The sequence below is a fragment of the Hesperophylax consimilis genome, chromosome 8 (genome assembly GCF_061612785.1).
Source record: "Hesperophylax consimilis isolate HC1 chromosome 8, BYU_Hcon_1.0, whole genome shotgun sequence".
Lineage (NCBI taxonomy): Eukaryota > Metazoa > Arthropoda > Insecta > Trichoptera > Limnephilidae > Hesperophylax > Hesperophylax consimilis.
In genome coordinates this window covers 38,061,658-38,086,019 of record NC_142843.1, presented here as the reverse complement: position 1 = coordinate 38,086,019, position 24,362 = coordinate 38,061,658, and the positions used below count along the sequence as shown (strand labels likewise).

Sequence of the window (24,362 nt, the reverse complement as noted above, 5' to 3'; positions counted from 1 at the left end):
TCAAACCAAAAGAAATATATATATTTTAAATGCATCTATTAATAACTATTGACGGTTTAAAAATGCTCAATTGAAAAAAACCTTTATCAGGGGTCAAGTTATTTAATAGTAGAATCATTTTTCCGAGCGCCATTGTCAAACTCATTCACCGGCTTAAAGTATTCCTCATTCACAACTATATTGCACATTGTTATCGTACTCCCTCTTTCAAACAACGTGACTTTAGACTTACCAATCCATTACCTCATTCTTCATACATACTTTCATCCTAGCCACGAGAGATTGTAGTTCTTCCATACTGTTAGCAGTCAGCACCGCATCATCAGTAAAGATTTTTAAATGCTCCAAAAAGCATGCTACTCATTTAAAGATTATAAAATGCACCAAATAGTAACCTATTCATTTAAAGATTTTTGAATGCTCCAAAAAGTAAGCTACTCATTTCAAGATTTTTAAATGCTCCAAAAAGCAAGCTACTCATTTAAAGATTTCAAAATGCACCAAAAAGTAACCTACTCATTTTAAGATTTTTGAATGCTCCAAAGAGTGAGCTACTCATTTCAAGATTTTTAATGCTCCAAAAAGTAAGCTACTCATTTAAAGATTTTTAAATGCTCCAAAAAGCAAGTTACTCATTTAAAGATTTTTAAATGCTCCAAAAAGTAAGCTACTCAGCGCCCTGTAGGTGATTTTTCACAAAAACGGCGCTATACAAATCATCCAATTATTATTAAGTTGGGGGCCGGGGTTGGATAAGTGTAAGGAGAAAAAATTGAAACTCCTGCGGCGGGATACAAATCTTTGAAGCATGTGTTTATTTCTAGGTGATACATATAATGATTACTTATAGCTGGTCCATTAGAAGTAGGATCTTAGGAATTTGATAAAGACTTTGCGTGCATCACCCCGTCTAAACACCAGTACATAGCCACGATTAATATTACGAAGTAGTGATCCACGTGATTAATGTTGTACTTTATACAGGCTGCGTGTCAGAGATTATTTAAATATTTACGCTCGATACAAGAACACCAGGAAAGGGCAATCCATTGTCTGCGCTTCCGTTGCTCTAATTGAACAATAATATTGACTATCTGCCTACAATAGTTCCTGTTTGCAAAACAAAATCCACTCTGTCCACTGCCCACGTACAAGTGTACATATAGATAGTTTTATCTATTGAAAACGTTTCCTGTTTTTATCGTACTCTATCACGAACAAGAGCGAATGATTTTCGAAGATTACCAACACTGTGGACTTATTCATGTTTTAAAATTCTACAAAATTGGATTCATTTCCTGTCAAAATCATTCAAAGATTTTATGTTTAATTTTGTAGTGATTTATTTAAAATCTACTGAAGGTAATAATTGTCGAAATAACATGCAATGACCTAAATACTAGAAGTTCACCTGTGTTTTATTGATTTTATAGAGACAAAACAAAGAAATAGTTAACCAAAAACGAAACATTCATTAATATAAATGTCCGCGGTCCGGGGGTAAAGTACACAAACTTCAAATTACGATGGTAGAAGTAAAAAAGAAAAATGACGAAATTCCATTGTTTTTTTCATATAAACAATTCTGAAAAAAACAATTGTATTGTCATTTACTTAACTTTTAGTATAATATCGGAACATGTGTTCATGCACCTGCGTTTGTCTTGATAATATATACTGACGAAATGCAAAAATGTTATGAACACGTATTAACACAAAGTTAATCAGGAAAACTATCAATTCATTGGTTAAGGACCTTCAATCCCGTTTTTAATCGGATTACGAATAATTTGAAGAGATTCTCAATAAATTAGCAATATTTTCATCAGTAATTTATCTTCGTGGTCTACTGGACACATAAAAATAAAAACGATTTACAACTTAAAATCAAAAATGGGGTACAAAATGAAAAGAGAAAATAATAAGAAAAAATAAACAGCTCGTATAACTTTTTTAAAAGAGCGGTTAACTTTTTAAATGTCCAAAATTTTATGTTTAAATGCTTAAAAAATGTGGCTTGTCATAATTAGATTAAATTAAACAAAGGGTTTCGTTTAATTCTTTTCATCTATGTTCCGTAATGCATGTAAATAAAACATCGCAAAAAAACATCGATTAATAAAGCAATTAAAAGTAATTCTGTTTCAGAATGCAGACATGAGATGCATTCGACAAATAGCTAAACCAACCGAGTACAGCAATTAGTATGCGGGGAGCAGCATTCTATTGTTCCCAGATATCCCATTCATCGAGTACCAGCCAGCGAAACTACAAGATATGCAGCATCCTCAGTGTTTATAAATATTCAGTTGGTCAAATAATCAATGACGTTTCCAGGAATCTGTTTTCTCCGCAAGAAATGGAACGCACTTAAAACTGCGGGGATGCAAGTAAGCTGGCTGAAAATGATAAACATTTTGACAGATAACTCTGTTTAGTTAGATGACAACTAGTAGTTCTGTGAACAGTATCACGCATCCAAAAAGCGTGTTTCTAATTTTCTCTAATTTAGTAAATCAAAATCAAAATTTCTTCTCTAATCATAAAATTAGATACTTAAATACTTACACACTTAATAAGGAACTCCAGCCCAGAAAACGTACTTAAATACCTACACACTTAATAAGGAACTCCAGCCCAGAAAAGGTACTTAAATACCTTCACACTTAATAAGTAACTCCAGCCCAGAAAAGGTACTTACATACCTACACACTTAATAAGGAACTCCAGCCCAGAAAAGGTACTTACATACCTACACACTTAATAAGGAACTCCGGCCCAAAAAAGGTACTTAAATACCTACACACTTAATAAGGAACTCCAGCCCAGAAAAGGTACTTAAATACCTTCACACTTAATAAGTAACTCCAGCCCAGAAAAGGTACTTGCATACCTACACACTTAATAAGGAACTCCAGCCCAGAAAACGTACTTAAATACCTACACACTTAATAAGGAACTCCAGCCCAGAAAAGGTACTTACATACCTACACACTTAATAAGGAACTCCAGCCCAGAAAAGGTACTTACATACCTACACACTTAATAAGGAACTCCGGCCCAAAAAAGGTACTTAAATACCTACACACTTAATAAGGAACTCCAGCCCAGAAAAGGTACTTAAATACATACACACTTAATAAGGAACTCCAGCCAACATTTTAGTCAATAATGACCGTCTAACTTAAATAACAGTAGGTACATATATATTTTTACTGTTATGGTTAGTTTTAACATTTAAAATACTATAAAAGTTTTAATTTTTGGGTCTCCCGAAAACGCATCAAATCTATGGGCGTGATCCGTGGAAATCACCATGTGACCAGTCTCGAAAAACCTTTTTTTTTTCAATCGGTGCTGTTATATTTATTCTTAAGATTATCCGCTTTTAACATTGAACAACACTAGGTAACATTGAAAAACACTAGGTCTCGTCACTAATGTTATTGTATTGAACCAAAGTGCAAAAATTCATCCATAACCTCACCTCATAAACAATTTACCGATGTTTAAAAACCTGTATTCAAATATTTTCACCGTTTTGGTTTAATATAATCTGATAAGTAAATTTATAACTAAGGAGCAAGTGAATAGGTTGGGTCCACGAACAATAGAATTGAGATAAGGAGATACTTGCTAACATTTCTCGAATCTTGTGGGAATTTGTGCAGCAACTGTGTAAAGCTGCGTTGCAAAGAATCGAGTTTCCTTTTCACTCACATGTCATGGCCAGATAGAGTGTGAATTAAACAGCGAATTAAAAAATTACGCGCTAATCGGGGGCAATCTTTGTGTTTCTTTTAAGTCCATTTCAGTTGGCTGGCTAAGAACAATGGCGGAATGGCGAAAATTTGGAACCAGGCTCTTCCCAAGACAGTCCATTCAATCAAACCCTATGGGGCCACTCAAATATAAGCCGGTGTTTGATTATGTTTCCAGAAAATGATTTAGGTAGTTGGTTTACTGTTTTATGTGGAAATTGCTAAAGAAAAATCGATGCCAAAGACAGTTTGTGGAAGTAATATTTTACTTATGATAATAATAATAATGTGACTACTGATTAGCAGTAGGCCACCGTTTAAGGTTAAACGCAACGCTCGTTGTATTCTACGTGTTCACAGATGGCGTTAATTAATTAATTTTGTTTAAATACGCTTTTGCAAGGTATTGCTTTACAATATTAAGACAAATTATTTGTTTGCGCCCTCATATACGCAATATGAATATGAATAAATAGTTTTGTCCGTATAAAAACTCAATTCTATCGAGAAAGGCATACAAATACAATATTGGATTGAATCATCGGCAAAATATTGTATTTGTGTGCCTTTCTCGAAAGAATTAAGTCTTTAAACGAACAAAACTATTGATTCATATTCATATTGCGTATATACGGGCGCAAACAAATGATTTGTCTTAATATTGTAAAGCAATACCATGCAAAGCGTATTTAAACAAAATTAATTAATTAACGCCATCTGTGAACACGTAGAATACAACGAGCGTTGCGTTTAACCTTAACATCTGGTGATAAACGATTGTTCTATTGTAAAGTTACGACCACAATACTAGTTTTCGACAACATTCAAAAAAATATTACAATTTTAAAATAATAAACCCGTAAAAGACTAAAAAAAATGGTTTGGCTGAGGATTTAACCTTCCTTCCCTGACCGGGACCGGAGCCAAACGCGCTACCGACTTGCCAAAAGCCGAACGGGTAGGATCGACATTTATTTTGTATATTAGCAGCCTAAAAAAAAGCTGAATCAACTATCAGACTTGATTTCCGACCGATTTCAGAGAAATGCATATATGTCCGCATCTGTGCACGTGATAGAATGCATTGTTATTGACAACGAGGCAATCTGCCGAGTTTCAGCTCGATCGAATGTCGGAAAGTGGGTTAATTTCCGCTTCCAAGAATTGCATTCATTGATTATCGAAAACAAAAGTGAAATTCATATATATATATATATGTATTTAAAAAAAGTTGAATTGTTCTATTTGAAAAACATCTCCTGAAGTATTGCGGCACAAACCTAAACATGGTGTATATTTGGATATTATATTTATATCAATAAAAAGTAACCACATTAAAACAGAAAACCACAATTTGACGATATTAATAAATCTCCTGCTAATGAGACGAAATAAGAACATATTTACATTTAGTTTTATCTGTTTAAAGTGGTTTCTTACTGCATATTCTAGTGAGTCTTTATTTTTATGTTGTTTATTGTTTATCTCGATTACTAACTGATTCGAGAGGATTTGGAAGGATTCTCTCGATTATTACGCTCATCGCTAATTTGAGCACAGTCAAGCGAATACAGTCGTGGGTGTGATATCGTAACATCATTTAAGCGAGATGATTACTTCATACATTTAAGCCAGTGGCTTTGACAGACGAAATTATCGCCGGGAACTAACGACCAAGTGTGGTGAGCTGTACAACCATGAGCACTAGCAGATGGGAGGAGATGGGGTAGTTGAAAAACATGAAACAAAGATCTCATTCCAAATTAAATTACACTGCCTGCAAATGGTCTACTTCAAAACGAAGCGATAATTAAATTACAGGCATGCTGCAGATAGATCCGGTGAAGCCCTTTCCTCTTTCTCATAATTACCGTACGTAACAGAAAAGGAGATTACAAAGGATCTCTCAGCGGCAGAATTAAATCTCGCTTGCACGATTTCGAGCACTCCTAATGACGTCAGTCAGAATTTAAAAAAAAACACTGAGCAACTAATCCCTAGAAGTGTGATATCCTAGGACCCAGACAGATCAGTGAAATTGATTATTTGCTCAAAAAAGAATTTCGACTTTTGATTTTTTTAAATAAATTTCAGTAAAAGTAAGAAGAAATTAAGTTCTTTCGGTCACACGGACAAGCCCACATTTATATCGTTCTATATTTTCAGTGGTCATATTATAAAGAAAACCTGCAAAATGACCGGCTCTTTCTTATTGCATGAGCCATTTCATTAATGCGAATGGGAACCCAAAACAATTTCAGACCGTTATAAAAAACATAATTCACCAGAAAGATTAATCGTGTAAAATGAGCTTAATTAAAACCCGCAGACAATCAAAATGCGATAAATTGACGGAACCCCGTGAAACAAAAGCAAAAGACAAAAGGAATCTAAGTGGTGCAAAAATCAGGGTTGAATCCTAAATAATTACCACCGGCCGGCCCTTGGCGCGAATACCTGGGCATGAATGAAACGACGGGACCACCGCCATCTTAAATAAAGATGGCGGTCCGGGAGCAGATCTAAACGCGCTGCTATACGTCTAGAACCTGACGGAAAGGGGAGCTCATATGGGTGCAGACATTTCTAGGGAAGCGGTTTAGTATGTTTCTTTCTTGTTGCTTGAGTAAGGTTTATGATTCTCATATTAACATTTAGGCCCAGTTTTTCATTTGCTTCTAGAGCTCGGCTAAATGGGAGTGTTAGAATGATCTACGATTTTAATGGTCCAAACAATGACAAAACAGAATATTGAAGAACCGCGGAGAAGAAAACGAACTTAACCTAATCTATTATTTTATTATGTTCTGTTTTATCCGGTTACCGATTCTAACAAAAGAAGGAACCTGCGTCACGATGCAAGGCAAAATAGTTTCGATTATAGACGATGATATAGATGTATAGACAAAATCAAAATGTCATCAAATCGATTCAAACATTAATAACGTCTCCTAAATTTATGAGTTCATTTTAACTACTGATAAGTATTGTCCAAGTCCATGCTGATGATATTTCTGCACGGAAAATATTCGAAATCAAAGTTTTCGTAAAAACTAATGTTAAATGTGACAGAAGCGACCTTTAGGTGATCTTTCAAGAAAACCGCGCTATATAAATTAGCCAAATATATGCATCACTTCACTACTAGCGACGCCGCGTCTATAAAATTAAGTATTTCTCGGGTAAGTACCACTTTAAGCCGAGCTTTAGAAAGAAGTAACTGAAAAACTGGTGCTTAACGTCATTCAAAGGAAACCGCAGCAAATATTTGGAACACATTGCATTGACTGAATGGTTGATAGCTCCGTTGCAACCTCTCTTTCTGCGGCATGCCTCGTTAATGAGAAAGAGGAAGAGGTTATAATGGAGCTGTCTGTGGTACGCCACGCTCGCTTGCTTCGCGGCATGTGCACGCTATTCATATCGAATCATCCGCATTTTGAATAGGTCCGACGTATAGAATTCTGCAACTTCGCCACACATAAATAAAAAGCAAATGATAAGAATTTTAGGTAAAAATACCTATCAGACGGACCAGTTATCGCGACAATCTCCGGCAACTTTATTAGGATGACCCACTTACCATAAAAACCAGTATATTATTCATTTTGGTTAAATAAACAAATAAAACATCATTCTCTTCCTTGGTTTAGTTTAATAAAATATTGAACTAAGCTTCCATACTGTCGTCATCCGTGGTCGAGGGGTAAGACTATTGACTAGTTTAAATCAAGACGCGCGCAAGACAATTTGATATAATTAATTTGTGTGGTTTTAAATTCATTAATTTAATAATTTATTCGACGGTAAAAAGGCAAAATGACTGATGCGCCGTATTGTAAATTTTACAGGAGAGACAATCAAAGTTTCTTTTTAAATGAAAAATTAGTATAACTTTTTTTATTATAAATGAAAATCAAAACTATTTGGTCAGAATATTAAAAAACTTTTTTAGTATTTTTAAAGATATTTGGATAACTTTTAGATACTTTCGTTTTATATACTACCAGTATAGAAATTCATAGAATAAGAGGGCTTTTGATGTGAATGCCAAAAAGTTTTGTTCGATCTACATATGAGTTGGCTCATTCGACGCAGCCAAATTGTGAGAAAAATTGTATATATAAATCAATTTCGGCTAGGATGGCGTATCAGTCATTTAGCCATTTTACCATCGAATATAATATATCCGGCATGTTCCTGAGTGTAAAATACTCTGAGTATCGCCCTATTATAAGATCACCATTCAATGTTGAAACGTTGCTTTAAATGGCTTTCGCCATGTTTGGTGACAAGATCTGAATAGCCAGGTACTTCCTCACCGTACTCTTCCCCATCTCATTCTCTTGTGCAGTATTCACATTTTTTTTAAACCACTGAGCTATCGCGTCATCTTTCAGACCGGCCGAATTTTTCGAAACTATTAACATTGTTTCAAGCATTCGTCTTTATTAAATCATAACCAATTTATTTGAGGGTTTTTTTACACAAATCGGTTACCATTTAATACTGAATATTATCGTTCTTTTAACATTCGCAACAAGATGCAATTCATTTGAGTTTTATATGAGTCGCATATCACATCTAATGCATCTAATGCATAAGCATACACTTGCGAACCGAAACGCGAACCGAGCCACGAATTACGGGAAAGGAACGAAGCTACTGCAAGCGGCGTTTCGCGCCGTGCGGTTGCTTTGTTCCTTTCCCATAAGTTGAGGTTCAGCTCGGCAGTTCGGCTCGCGTACGTATACGTAGCATAAGAACTTAAACCAATACAGAACGAGAGGCTCCTAAAATATTAAACTAATCGTGCAAATTTTATTTCCTGTTGTAGGTAAGCAAGTGCGTCGGGTGTTATTATCGTAATAATATTATGGAAGCCACGTCCCAATGTTAGTCAGGACACATTCTGGAATGCAACACATCAACACATCTGCACGACTTACTAACAAAACAAAATAACAACAACACTTATTTGATATAAGACGGCCAAATATTTACGAACGAGATAGGAATATGAATTCGTGGAAACAGAACACAATGATACCTCCGTGCAGAACCGGAGTCAAATGATTCCACGCCGAGCTTTTTGATGTGGGAGTCAGGATGGGTTGTTTCATAGAATTTTCCTTTCATTTGTTCAGTATTTCAGTTCTCTGAATATCCTATTCAAGTTCTGTTATCATATAATTGTAGGCCAGTTACTTGACAGAACTGAAATAATAACAAAACTTGAAAAGAACTCTCACAGAATTAACTTTGAAATTTACAGAATTGTTCAAATTCTCTGAACAATTCAATGCGCCCTTAGAGTTGAAGAGTGAACGCAAGGAGCCTTTTCTCGGTTTGACGATTATATTTTGAGTATACACGATGATTATTTCATATTTGTTTAATTCCGACGGCTTTAAAATATCAAACATTGATCAAAGTTGAAATAATGATAGTCGTCAATAGGTAAAGCTTTTCAACACTCGTCCAGCGGATAATTTTACAACACTTATTGGCAGCATGGGCACAAGAATTATGCATATATTTTGTATCAAAAATCTCAGTGTTGTTATGCCTGCAGATACATGAAGTGGAAATAGCGTAGGACTAAGAAAATCTGTGTGCTTTGCATGCAACATATTTGCGATGAACGTTCAGAATCAAAGACAACATGTATTTATTACTTGTGAAAAGAAATCTTGCATCATTTCTGGTTGCGCCAATGCGCAATAGACATTAATTTATACATACATCTCATGCACACATACACACATACCTGCGACCACTGTACTGATATAGTATTATTGTCCTTTGTCCTACCTTCCGTTTCCATTCCTGCTAATTTTATGTGCCCTTTGGGAATCAGTATGTTGCAATAACCTGAACCGCTCACAATAAAACCGCATCCGCGCGAAATCTCATCTCCCTTACCTCTAAGACATTATCATCCGATATCGTGCAAGCCGCTTCGTGTTAAGTGACATTGTTGTGAGGAGAAAAGACAAGAAGCGAGTGCCCTTTCCTAATGGTGAGTCCTTCCTTTATCCATACAACAAATATTGTCTTATGTGCAGTGGTCATTGCTCAATCATCCAAGGTCCTTCGACAATCATTTCTTACACTATCATAAAAACAACTTCATAACTTCTTACACAACAATTTCCTTACAAAATGTATGAAGGCACAATTGTACCTGTGCCGCCTGTTAAGGGTGTGAAAATAACTCGAACCCCTGTCTAGGGAACGGATATTTATTTTATTCAATTTGGCTTATATAATTTAATTAAACATGTTGAGATGTTACGAAATTTTAGGTCACGACTTCTACAAAGATGTTATGATAATCTAAAATCGCAAAAGTTACAATTGTGCCTATTCAGCTGGGTGTGAACCCTCTTGGTTCCATAATAAATCAGGATGGAAATAGTGGAATCGCACAAGAGACTTATGAAATTAGTTTTAATGAGGGATATGATAACCAAAGCCAACTGACATCTTGCGAACATGTGTTTTCAGCTAAGCAATTACCAATTATCGATACGAGAATTAAATGTTGCAACAATGATCCTTTGACAGAAAGACGCTGAATTTGAAAAACATGTTTTTTTTTTTATTACTCAGGACAATTTTTTTTATCCAAAAGCAACCAAAAAATTACCGATTCTCATTAGTCCTCCCATCATAGAATTTAGAATTGTTTTGGGCCGGTCGGGCCGTGGAAGGTTATTATTTAATTGATGCAAATTATGCGAGAATGGAATTTCTGTAATGGGCTTTACTAAATTGCGCTTTTCAATGTTTGGAATTCTTTGCCCTCTTAAAAACTTCTCAGTCATATTTCAGAAAATAGAGAATGTGAAGAGGGTTTTGAAATAATGCATTGAATGATCTCTGCACGAGGTGCCGAAACAATTCTGAGGTGAGTAGGCACTGACTGGAATTATGTAATTTAACAAAAAAAAATTGTTTTGTGTACGAGAAAAAACAGAACCGCCATCCAATATTATGAAATCTGACGAAATTTGAAGTCCTTTTACGACGGTTGTCGAAGCGGGTATCTTTAACTGTACACGGAGAAACATTACTAATATTGAATATTGATAATTTACTAATAATTTGTTGAAATTATACGCAATCCGGTTAAACACGGCATTGCAGGCCCTTAAAGAATGAATTGATAGGTTTCCTAATAAACTTTTAGTAAAATATTAATTTATATTTGATTATAAATTAAACAATGTTTGTTTATCTACTGTAACATCTATCAAGGATCTTGGGGTCACTCTAGACTGCAAACTTTCTTTCCGTGAGCACATTAACAACATTGTTAACAAATCACTTAAACTACTTGGCTTCGTTCATAGAATAACCTCTGACTTTAAACATATAAGTACCCTTAAAACTCTTTACTGCTCGTTAGTTCGCCCTCACCTTGAATACGCTAGTGTTATTTGGTCTCCTTTCTATGCTGTCCACATCTGTCACATAGAATCCGTACAACATCGCTTCCTACGAGGAATCGCTTGGAGGTTGGGTCTTGAAAGAGGAGAGTACTCATATGATGAAGTTGAACAAACTTTAAACATTTCTTCTTTGGAGAAACGTAGAAGGGACACTGATCTGATTTGCATATTCAAGATTATCAATGGTATTACAGACTCACCTGCTTTGTTGCAACTTATCCAATTCAACATCCCTTCCCGTAGACTCCGAAATAATGAATTGCTGTTCGTCAATCAACATTCTACCAATTATGGATACCATTCTCCTTTGTCCAGAATGTCGAGACTTGTCAACTCACTGTCAAGTCAAAGCATTGAATTTTGTGGTATATGCCTAAATGACTTTCGACAGTCAATACGCAATGTCTAATTTCTAATGCCCTTTGAACCATCTTCATGCTTTGACTTATTATTATCTCCCATTCTTACTTTTATATTATTATTGTCATTGTTATTGTCTTCGCTCCTCATTTATATATGCTCTCCTTTCACTGTCATCTCTGTTTATAAAACTTATTCGTGTAATTAATATGTTGTTAATGGACTATTTGTCCGTAAATAAATAAATAAATAAATAAATAAATAAGTATTTATCACGAAGACGAAATACGTAAAAGTCCTAATTTTTCCGCATTTTGTCATTGCATATTATCACGGCAGCATCAAAGGTGGATGGGGGGCAGCTTTACTACTTTGTGAAACGCGTCAAAAGATAGTTACTGAACTAATTGTATGTGACGTTATTAGTAATGTTCAGTATGTTGATCATATTATTTATGTTGGGTGCTTTCCGACCATGAACAACAATACGTGTCCAGTTAAAAACTCCACGCTATGAGCAACCTTTCACAAGGCCTCACAAAAAATTCAAATTTAATTAGACAACTGCAAAAAACAACAAATTTGATTATTTCCCAGAAATGGGAACATTTAGTGGACGGTACTTAATTCACACACGGCACAGAAAGCCTAGAACCTAACTATATAATAACATCAATCACGAATACAAGCGAGGCCTTGTACCGTTAAACTTAAAGAGCAATAAACAAAATACAGATTGGCTTCTGTATTCTTTGACGGACGTTCCGCACCAGTTGTCTCGAAAGCGATTAACTCCGTCAATGGATAATGAGAATGGGGAATGGTTGAAGATGTAGGAGGGGTTTGGTACAACGGGACGCAGAAGCACGAGGAGGTTGGAGTCAGGTGTGCCGGCTTGCTCCACAGAAGGTAATGGATAATGTGGCTATTGCCACCGCAACTATTAGGTACTGCCGAACGTGACAACGGACGCAAATCATATCACATCCAAACAATAAAGTTGATTGATTAGTTGGTCTTTGTTGTTTTGGTCACGAATCACGACAACCCTGGAAGTAGACAGTAGAGCAAACCTCTAGTTTGGACTATTCTTTTATAAAAAAAATTTCGACGAGGAAATGCAGGGAAATGTTAGGTTGTATAATTTAGAGGGCGTTCAAAATGGCCTTTTATGGAAGCTCATGTTAGCAAAAGCTTATTCTGCGAAATTCGAAAGTTATGTAATGTGTAATAGGTACCTACCTACTTTGCAAAACTATTCGTTTTAGATACGAAGAAAAAATCTGAAATCTATGTATTTTTAAATACACGCATGGTACGAAAGGGTTAAACGATAGGCAGAAAAACTACGAAACAGATAATTCGACGCGCAGTAATAAATTAATACATGCTGGAATCCGTTCGCTACTTTATAAGCTACCAATATTGGGTTGTTTGTACTCGTACATTTTATATTATGTCAAGGATTTGAATCAATTATTAATTTTAAAATGTGTCAGTCACATCGCAAATAAACTGATAATTTGGTCTCCAAACGTGAAATCCTAACAAAAGTCATTACACACAATGATACTGCCATTTGCGTACGCCAATCATGCCTTTTGTATTATCGAATCATGAGAAGGTTGTGTACTGAAATACAAATAATATGATAAAACTTACACAACCAGAAAATTAAACGCACAACCGTTCATTTGCGAATAATTTTAAGCAGTCCTACTTATAATGATTCCTAGTACGTGGCTGCTACAGCGTTGGTATAGCTATACGGGGAATAGGGCCGTATACTGCTCGGGATAAAATCATTACTCATAATAATATTCATGCAAGATTTTTTTAGACTGGCACCACTTTTTTCCAAACCTTAAAAATACGGTCATTTCGCATTTCGCGTTTTGTTGCTAACTTCGCGTTTCTTCGTATGACATCTGTAATGTGATTGAACCGGTCTGTTTTTTTAATTACAGAGTACAGGTGAGTGGTTCATTTATGGAGTAGAGATTGTACAGTTGTACAGTATTGTGTACAGAGAGATTTGCATGATGATCGTTTAGCAATTTGAATCAGTCAAGCGCAAGAATAGTGGACTATCATTGTCCAGCAACTTGGTCAATCTTTACTATAATAACTTGTCGTTTTCTCACGGCCTTTAAAAATGCGATTCTTTACATTGCGTTAAAAAAAGTTTAATAAACCCATTAACATATATCCATAACATAGAGATGCAATTTATGAGGTCTCACGTCTCGTTCTCAAAACGGCGAAGTCCACACAATACAATTATTTTATTATTTAAAAATAAAGTCGAGAAAAGCGGGCCAATTTTTCGCCAGTGAATGTCGGGTGCTGGAGACACATTAATTTATTATTACGATCGAAAGAATCGAATTCTCGGACCATTCTGTTGCATAGTTGGCATGGTATAAACAAATAAACAATGTGGAATGTGGAAGCGATGGCTAATTAGATTAAAGTTGTCCAAATTTGGACAAAAAGAATCGACCAATGGACACAGAAGTTCAAACAGACAAGAATAGACGAAATTTTTGTATGGACAAACACTCGCTAAAGCGTGGGAACACCAAATAACGCAATCTCGGAATAATACGAAAAATTACTTGCTAATAAGTAAGAAATATCGCATCATTACAGAAGCTCTTTATTTGGCATTACACCATATTTTTCAAGGTTTAATACAATGCTCAAAAATGAATTTGTATAAAGCTTCTTGGTCATAGCATCAAGTCAAGAAATTGGCAGCATTTTGTAATAACCACCGTTGAATGTGGGTGCTCTATTCATCGTTGGTTCACTCAATTTTAGGTGGTGATTTGCGATGGCGCGAACTATGAAAAATGGCGATACGAAACCAGTAATAAGAGTTGATGTATTAATCAAACGCCGGGACAGAGTTAGCCATTGTTGGATTGTGGATTCAAGAGACAAAGAAGCCGCCACAGTTGGACTGGAGTTCAAATCACTTAGCCAAAACCATCGAAGGAAACCAAACGGAATATGACAACGAACACTTTACATTGCATTAAAAAAGTTAAATAAACGAATTAACATACAAAAACATAGAAACGTAATTTATGTATCAATTTCAACCGAAATGACGTAAAAGAAGAGATATGACCAAAAGATGAAGTAGACATGTAGAAAAATGAAAAAAATTCAGTTTTAACCGGATTACCAATAATTTTAAGAGATTCTTAATAAATCAGCAATACTAATTTTTTTCCGTGCATCGATAGGAAAAGTTTTTCGTATTTATTAGTAATATTTTTTTTAATTTTAATGATTTATTCTTGGGGTTATTACGCCGTGTTCTTTAGTCAACGATTCGGACAGAGTTACAGTTTTCGTCATCAGAGCAGATATTCACACCTAACCTAACTGTAATGATCCCCGAAAAGTTGGCAAAAGTGGGAAGCGCAACACGGCAGAATAACCCAAAAATAAATCACGTTATATTTATTTTGGTCGTGAAAATATCAATTTCACATATAACTTTAAATTATATATTATGAAGAAATCTATTAATAATGAAGAAAATTTTGGACGGTGGCGAATTCTGTGTTATAAAATATTAGATCGAAAAGTACAAAAATGTAATCACGTATTCTAAGGGCAAGCTCGTACAAACAAGCTGGCTAGAACAAAACTGTAAAAAATTTGATTGACGAATTCATTGCTAAAAAAAATAGGACGTAAACAAAAACGATTATATTAATTTATTTATTCACCTGAATAATGAAATTAGGCCAAGGTAAACTTTTACAGCGAATGAAATGCCAGTATTTTTTAACCTTATAATTTCGAAAATATTCATGATTCTGTTGCTTTTTTTAACATTCTACAGACAGCTGTAGGCTGTTGTTATAAATTTCAGACGTAGACAGGAGCTGTAGGTGTTCCATTTATATATTTAAAAAAAAAAAGAAATGAGATTTCAGTATTAAAACTGCAAATTGGAATGACCTTCGCTAAAATAACATCTATGTGAAATTTTTTTTTTTTATGGTTTCTAGTTCTCAACATGAACCTATCTCACAAAAACTGTCAGTAAGTTGACCGTATTCTCAGAAAAGCACCTTATTATTACCCTGTTATGCATGTCAGCGAAATAACTCGCATGACAGCACAACATGTCCACTGGGTTATGGGAAGTGTGCAAACGGACTGACGCATAACAATGGTCAATATTTAAGGCGATGCCATACGTAGTAATGCAAAATCATGTGTTTTTGGTTTGAAAATTTGGTCGCCTAGAAATGTTTCAGATGCTTTAATTAAATACTGCGAGTAAAATACATCTTGGCCTTTAAAATGATGTAGTATTGTGAGTATTTTTTAGATAAGTCTTTTTATAAGCCCAGAAAAAAATAATGTATAAGGCCTATGAAAACTGCTTTAAAGTTCAAAATCTCCTACTTAGGGGCCGTTCAAGTATTACTTAAACAGATTTATTACAATTATTTACCCCCTCTTCCCCCTTGTCACCAAAAGTAAGCTAAGCTCTTACCCCCCCCCCCTCCCATGCTTACGTAAAAATTGGTACCTATGTGCATTTTTCTGTTAATGTATTCTGTTTTATAAACAATTCAACTTTGGCGAAAGAGGATCAACGGTAACACAAATATTAACTTGATTTGATTTGCTTACACCACGTCAAATCGTCAATCGTATTATGATTATATTTTGACAAGTGAGTAGCGCGCGGTAATTCCCCCATTCGCTTTTAAGCGAGTACCTAAACGTATTAATTATTTGTGGGAGTCCCCGAATATTTTTCAAACATAGACAATGTGTGGGTTGCCAATGTGTAAAAAAAAATAACTACTGCTGAGCAGTGCTGACGTAATCACTATCTCGACCCCCCACCCCCCATGTCATCAAAAATAAGCAACGCAAAGACCCCCCTGCCCCCCTATAGTGCTTACATAATACTTGAACGGCCCCTTACGAACCCATTTTCGGTTATGATTTTATTGTATATTGTGGCAAATTAAGTAATTTTTAAAATGATCGAAAAAACAATTGAATATTTTTGACTGAACATCCACAAAATAAAATAAAAGGCACTTTTTGGCCATGTTTTTTTCTTGCATACATCAAAACAGGCGGATTTTGTTAGGCGGGAATTTAAACCTTATCGTCATCTACGTAAGGGTTGTTATTGATAGCGGCTCAATTTAAAATATTACACGACGTAGTGCATCGCCTTAACTATAAATAAAATATATTATGTGAGTACCTACTGCTTGAGAGTCCCAATCGTTTGGAGCCAGTGAGACCATGGTATTCCCAATTGGCGTATGTTATGAGGTTGAAGGTAGTGGGATATAGAAAAACGGCACATAACGGGACGGAGAAACGGAATGCAGAAAGTTGTTCAAAATATCAGGAGTTATGACTAAAGACTTTATTGACCAATTAACCTAACTTTTTAGTGTTAAAAAGTAATGCGGACTTCCAATATACAGGGTGTATCGGCACTAAACCGACAAACTTTAACCAGGTATTCCTTAGCACATTTGGAGTAAAAAATGTTATGGGCACTTTGCTGTCCGGTAACATTTTTTTTTCAATTAAAAACTAAAAAAAAAAAAATCCACACTCCGTCACTGTCATTGGAATTGTTTCTCGGGTTCAACAGCTGTTATTAGCAAGTGTGTCAAAAAGTGTCCTCGCTCTTTCGTACACACTAAATAATAATAGTTAAAAATGAGACGAATGGTGCCGTGCCATTTCGTTGTGATTGTAAAAGCGCGCCAACGTAGGTACGTACGTACATTATTCAACGAAACTCGAACAAAATATTGCCAGACGGGTTTTCAAACTTTGACAAAGGATAAAACATTGGTGACATGTGGTGAAAATATGATTAGTAAATTTTTTATTAAAAAAAAATGTTACCGGACAGCAAAGTGCCCATAACATTTTTTACTCCAAATGTGATAAGGAATAGCTGGTTAAAGTTTGTCGGGTACGTGCCTATACACCCTGTATATTAAAGTGAGCGTATTTCAATTTGACATTATCAATTTATTTGTATGTACTGTCGATCCATACATAATATATCAAAAAACTTACCAACTGTCACATAGAGCGCACGCAAAAATATTGCTCCACAAAAATTATCCGAATTTTAGCGTATAATTCAAAAAAAAGCAAACAAGATATCAGTAAACGTTTACATGAAGATAAATTACAGTTAAATTCTACGGACTGTGAACTCTGAGTGATTTCATTAAGTGATTTCAAGTGATTCCAAGTGAACAATCTCTACAAAGTGACAGTGACTATTGTCGAAAAAATCCATCAGCTTATTTCATAAAATTTCTCTACCAAGAAATTTCATATTGCACCTATTTCACGATACGTCAAAAGCGGCCAATAGTGCAGTGGCGTGAACAGTCACGAAAGCGGCAGTCTAGACAGGGGAGATATCTGAACCAAGTGAGTTCGAATCCTACTGTTACAAAAAGTTTTTTTTTTTTTCTGTTACTTTAATAATAAATTAGCTAAATAACCTAAACTACTTGAAAATAGATTACAGTGACTACTTAAATAATTGGAACTGAAGGCAATAGAACTAAATTTAACTTAATTAAAGTGACATCTATCGACCAAATCATAAGCACAAATTTAAAAATGTCGAAATCACGTAAAAACACCAGTGCATCTCCTACTCCTCATTCAGCCGAATTACTCGAAGACCTAACACATCGACTAATGTCGCACATAGACACAAAAATAGATGAACTAAAAAACGAACTTTTCAAAAAAATGAACCTTGAAGCAGCAGAAAGACAAAAAACCATAGACTTTCTTTGTAATAAATATGATAAATTAATAGAAAAAATAAACCAATCCATTCTCTCGGAAAAAACAATGATGACAGATATCGAAACATTAAAAAAAACATTAAACGAAAAATGTATTCTACTAAAGAATCTGGAAATACGGGCTGCCGAAAGCGACCATAGAATGCTGGCAGACTCGTTAGAAATATCCGGAGTACCTCTTAAAGCGGATGAATCTATATTGGAAATAGTAAGGTCAATAGCCGAAACAGCGGACATTCAGATCCTTCCGGAAGACATTCTACAGGCCGTCAGACTACATCCAACTACTGCCAAGGCTCAACCAGGGGGACCGTCTGCAGCATCAACGTCAACAAAACAAAGGGACCATCCGAAAATCAAAATTAGATTCAATAATCCTAAATTACGTGAGCTTTTGCTCTCTAAGAAAAGAGAAGTCAAATACAAAACATCCCCAGGGCTAAACTCAAAAATCTACATCAGTGAAATCCTGTCACCATATCTAAAGGAACTACTATGGAAAACAAAACAACAAGCCATCACAAAGGGATATGCATTTGTATGGACCAAAGATGGAAAGGTTATGGCGCGGAAAGCCGAGAAAGATAAAATAATTTATATTAAACACTCCGATGATATAATAAAGATGATCTGAATTTACTATCCCAAAATCGTACACATCCATCCGATAATTTTAATCTTACCATGGCTAAACAATTAAAAATATTACACCAAAACATACGCAGTATCTCAAAAAATTTTGACAATTTCACAGTCGTACTTCAACAATTGGAGACAGAATTTGACGTGATAATTCTCACAGAATGTTGGCTAGATAAAATCTTCACACCAATACAATTACCTAATTATACGGTCACTCACTCCAAAAATATTAAAAATCAAAATGACGGTATTGTAATTTACTGCAAAAAACATCTACATTCAACTTTAACGGAGGTAGATATCACAGACGCAAACGGCTTTGAAATAATCATAAATAATGACATATGTATTTTAGCTATGTATCGATCACCTTCTATAAAAAACATATTTCCCTTTCTGAGGTCCCTAGACAGTCAACTTATCAAAATGAAAAAACAAAAAAATATCTGCTTAATAGGAGATATGAATATAAACATTTTAGAAAATAAAAAACATCCACAAAGTGACGATTACTTAAACCTTTTGTTATTCCATGGACTCTTTAGCACCATAAATGAACCCACAAGAGTCAACTTTAAACAAAATAACCTATTACCCACGCAAACTTGTATTGACCACATTATGTTAAAAACAAAAAGATCATACAAATCCACAATCCATCACTCGACAATTACAGACCACTATACACTTATCCTGGAAATAAACACTACAAACAATTCACAAGAAATACACTCCAAAACCACAAAAACCCACAATACAACTGATATTTTAAAACTAAATGACATACTACTTAATAAAAAATGGGAAGAACTCGTAGAAAATAATAAAATTAATGAAGCATGGTCACTTTTTATAGAATGTATTCAAGACGAATTTAAAAAAAATACCATCACGTTCGAAAAAAGTTCTCCAACTAAACATAAACTTCTAAAACCGTGGATATCAAAAGGACTCATAACAAGTTTCAGTAAAAGAGACAAACTCCACAAACAATGCAAATCTAACCCATATGACATCTATCTCATAAATTTCTATAAACGATATCGAAACTTATGCACACGACTTGCACGTATATCGAAAGAAATATATTATAAAAATAAATTAGATAAATGCAACAAGGACCCCAAAAAAATTTGGCAAATCCTAAAAGAAATATCCCACACATCTTCAAAGAAAAGTGATTCCATAACCGAGATTAAAATAGATAACGAGATTATTAAGACATCAGAACAACCACTAAAAGTATGTAATTTTGTGAATAACTATTTCGCTAACGTCGGCAAGGTATTAGCAAACAGAATCACTACAAATGACGATATCCCAGAATTCTCAAACCACTATACACACACTAATGTTTCTTCCTTTAAAATTCCATACATTACCCAAATACAAACACTAAAACTTATAAACGAACTAAAAAACACAAACTCTCAGGGTAGCGACAAAATATCACCGATGACACTAAAAATAATAAAGTCGGCACTTCTTATCCCACTTACTATACTTATAAATCAGTCCATTAAAGAAGGAGTGTTCCCAACTATTTTGAAAACGGGCAAAGTAATTCCAATCCACAAAAAAGGAAACAAGGAAGAAATTAATAATTACAGACCAATTACAATTCTAAACACGCTCTCAAAAATTCTCGAGAAACATATCAAAAACCACCTTTTAATTTTTCTTAACAAAAACAATATACTATCACCAAATCAATTTGGATTCAGGGAAAATATGAGTACCTCACATGCCATAGCCTCAGTAACAGACTTCCTCAAAACAAATATAGATCAGGGTAAAAAATGCCTTGGAATATTCCTAGACCTGGCAAAAGCGTTTGACACAATTCACCACCAAAACCTGTTCAATAAACTTAAATATTTCGGAATCACGGGAACAGAACTCAAATTAATTGAAAGCTACATGGAAAATCGCACCCAATATACCTCAATAGAAAACACATGTAGTGACAAGGAACAAGTATCCTACGGAGTACCACAAGGCAGCGTACTTGGCCCAATCCTATTTCTTATTTATATTAACGATCTTTGTCACCTCGAAATAGACGGGGAAATTATAAGCTTTGCTGATGACACTGTGTTACTTTTTAAGGCCACTGACTGGAACACACTAATCACAAAAGCTGAAGTTGGCTTAAATATTACAAAAAAATGGCTTGACTCTAACTTATTAACTTTAAATATAGATAAGACTAAATTCATAACCTTTAGCATAAACTCGAGAGGCCAACCCGCCAAAAACATCTACCTTAAAATACATTCCTGTCACTCAGCGAGCACCCCATGCAATTGTCCTCCAATCACACAAACCGAAAATATCAAATATCTTGGTATATACTTCGACCGATATTTAAAATGGGACAGACATATTGAATCGGTTAAAGGAAAGATAAACAAGTTGATTTACTTTTTCAAAAACGTGAGAAATATACTGAACATATTTGATATTAAGAATATATACCTCGCAATAGCACAATCTATAATGGAATACGGCATTATTGCCTGGGGCTATGCCAGTAAAAAATACATAGACACACTATTTAAAGCTCAGAAAACCTTAATAAAAGTAATACTTAAAGTACCAATACTAACACCCACTTCAACCATATTTAAACAATTCCCAGTGTTGAAGATTCAAAAACTATATTCAAAACAAATACTTACTTTCCTTTACAAGAACCTAAACACATTTAAAACTTCACAAACTTCTCGCAATACCAGAACAAGACATGCACACCAACTACTAATACCAAAAACCAACACATCCTTTGGACAAAAACACTACAGATTCCAGGCTATAAAACTATTCAATTCACTTCCAACACAATATAAAACATCTAATCTTACAGAATACAAAAAACACATATGGAACTGGCTACAATCCTGTTAATATTTAATTTTTTATATTTCACTTTTTTGGAATAACTATGGAAAAACTACTGTTATAACTATGGAAAAATCGATTTTATATTTTAATTTTTAATGTTTCTCTGTGTAACCAACTCCACTGTATTGTTTTAGAATTATATAACTTTACAATTGAAAAAGTCCTCCACAACACAGGTGAACTCCTAGCGTGGAGGACAATATACTATACCATTGTTTAACAAATATATTAAAGAATAAATAAAAATAAAAAAATAAAAAAAAATATCCACCGTAGAGAAAATTTTTGTCAATATCGGGCTTGATATAATATGGACTATATGATAATGACTGAATGAATGAATATGACAATATGGACTCGCCTAACGAGCGCAACCATGATCAGGAAATTGATATAAATCGTTGTCAAGCCTATGGATCCGATATGGTTAAGTTATCGAGTTTACCAAGCTAGACCCCCCACGTGTTATAAATTTTAAGTTTTGTTAGTTTCAATTTTGTACACACACCTGAATTACATATTCATTTAGTTTCGATAATTTGTGTTTTATTTATAAACTTGCTTTTAACCTTTTGTACGCTAGCTTTTCCTTAAGGATACTATTAAAATATAATTTCTTATCTGAATATAAATAGCTTTTCTGGGGAAACCACTTGTGATAGATAATTTTTTTTAGGTGTATAATCTTACCGAGTAATTTTAGATTTTATTTAAAACATCGTTTTTATCATTCAGTTTAACCTGTTAACCGGGGAATTCCGTTTTGAATTATGCAGCATATAACGGGCGCGAACTCCTTCACTAGGACGTATCAGTACGTCACGCCAGGAGGACGTAATTTCATATTATTATTTTTTTTGATTTATGCATTATAAAAATGAAAACATCGAATTATAAAGATTACAAAAAATATAAAAAAGGTTATAATTACAGAACAATAAACAAAAGCACACAGATAAAAGAGAAACATTGAGTTTAAAAAATTAAAATATGTTATAATTCAAAACTCAATTTCCGTGTGAAATGCTCGGAAATATACGTCCCGCTCATTCCAGGGCGCAACATATATTTCAAGGACGTATTCATATGTCCTACCCATACCCGATACTGTTTACGTTTGACCTATTTATATGTCCCGCCCGGTTGATAGGTTAATCTTTATTTTTAAATATGTTTTTTTTCCTTATGTTTTTATTATATGTTTCAACAAAACATTATTTTCCGAGTTCTTACAACGTAATCTAAATAATGAACGAATACCATAATACGGGCATGAGCCTAATACGGTAGTTGAGAAAATCACAAAAATTGTAATTCTTAATATTTATTAACTCTTTGCACGCGGCGGTATCAACTGTTGTTACGGCAAAAAGTCCATACTCATACGCGGCTGTATCAACAGTTGATACGGAAACTTTGAATGCCGATATTCCAGCGGTCATTCGACATAAATTTATTTCCCGCTCGCTTGAACATTCGTAGAACTATCACGATGCTGACATCTACAAGAATTTCTCGAAAATAAAATTGTATTTCATTAAAAAACATCGATAATCAAGTGAGCCTCTTTGCATCTTCGAGTGCTATAGTTTACAATTTTGTCAACGGATGGCGTTAGTCCAATTTTGTTATTATATTATGTGACATAAAATTTAGATAGTTTTAGAAAAAGTTTTCATAACTAAAAATGATAAGTGCTCATGGTATCCCACTTGTGTCTAAGAACGCAGTGGCCAAATTACACACACGCCGAGTGAATGGCGGGACCACATTCAAAAGATACGGTACGTCTTTGTATGAAATTTTATGTTTTTGTTTTTATAAACATCTAAGAGTGTGGACACACGCGGATTTGTTATCATATTGTGGAGAATAATCTTTTCTGTCTATATAGTCCAATAAATCACGCCAGAATGCTTTAATTTGATATTTAATTGCGTGCATAGGTATTTGAAAATATGTACCGCGTACGGGTATAGATAAAACGGAGCAAATTAACGCGGTTAAAAGGTTAATAAACAAAAAAATACTCTTTTTATAAATATATAAAGAAATTATCTGATAAGACGGTACAATTTACAAAAAACATCATTTTGATAAAACAAGTAAGTTATTACGAAAATAGAATCAGCTGGTGCACGGTGAAAAATTAGCATCGGCGATCATAAAGGGCCAGTTTTTTCACAGAATTTGAACAATTTATCAAATTTTAAGTTCTGTAAAAGTCCTATTCAACTTCTGTTATTACATCATTATGGGCCAGTTATATCAAAGAACTGAAATAATAATAAAACTGGAAAAGAACATTCACAGAACTTGAAAATTAACTTGAAATTTGATGAATTAATTGTTCAAATTGTGTGATACAACTGACCCTAAACTTATTA

The 24,362-nt window shown here is 34.4% G+C and overlaps 1 protein-coding gene across 6 annotated transcripts in view; it reads right to left on the bottom strand.

Moving 5' to 3' along the window:
• LOC149422014 (uncharacterized) overlaps positions 1–24,362 on the bottom strand; it is a 292,284-nt gene that overhangs the window by 103,165 nt on the left and 164,757 nt on the right. The window lies entirely within an intron of this gene.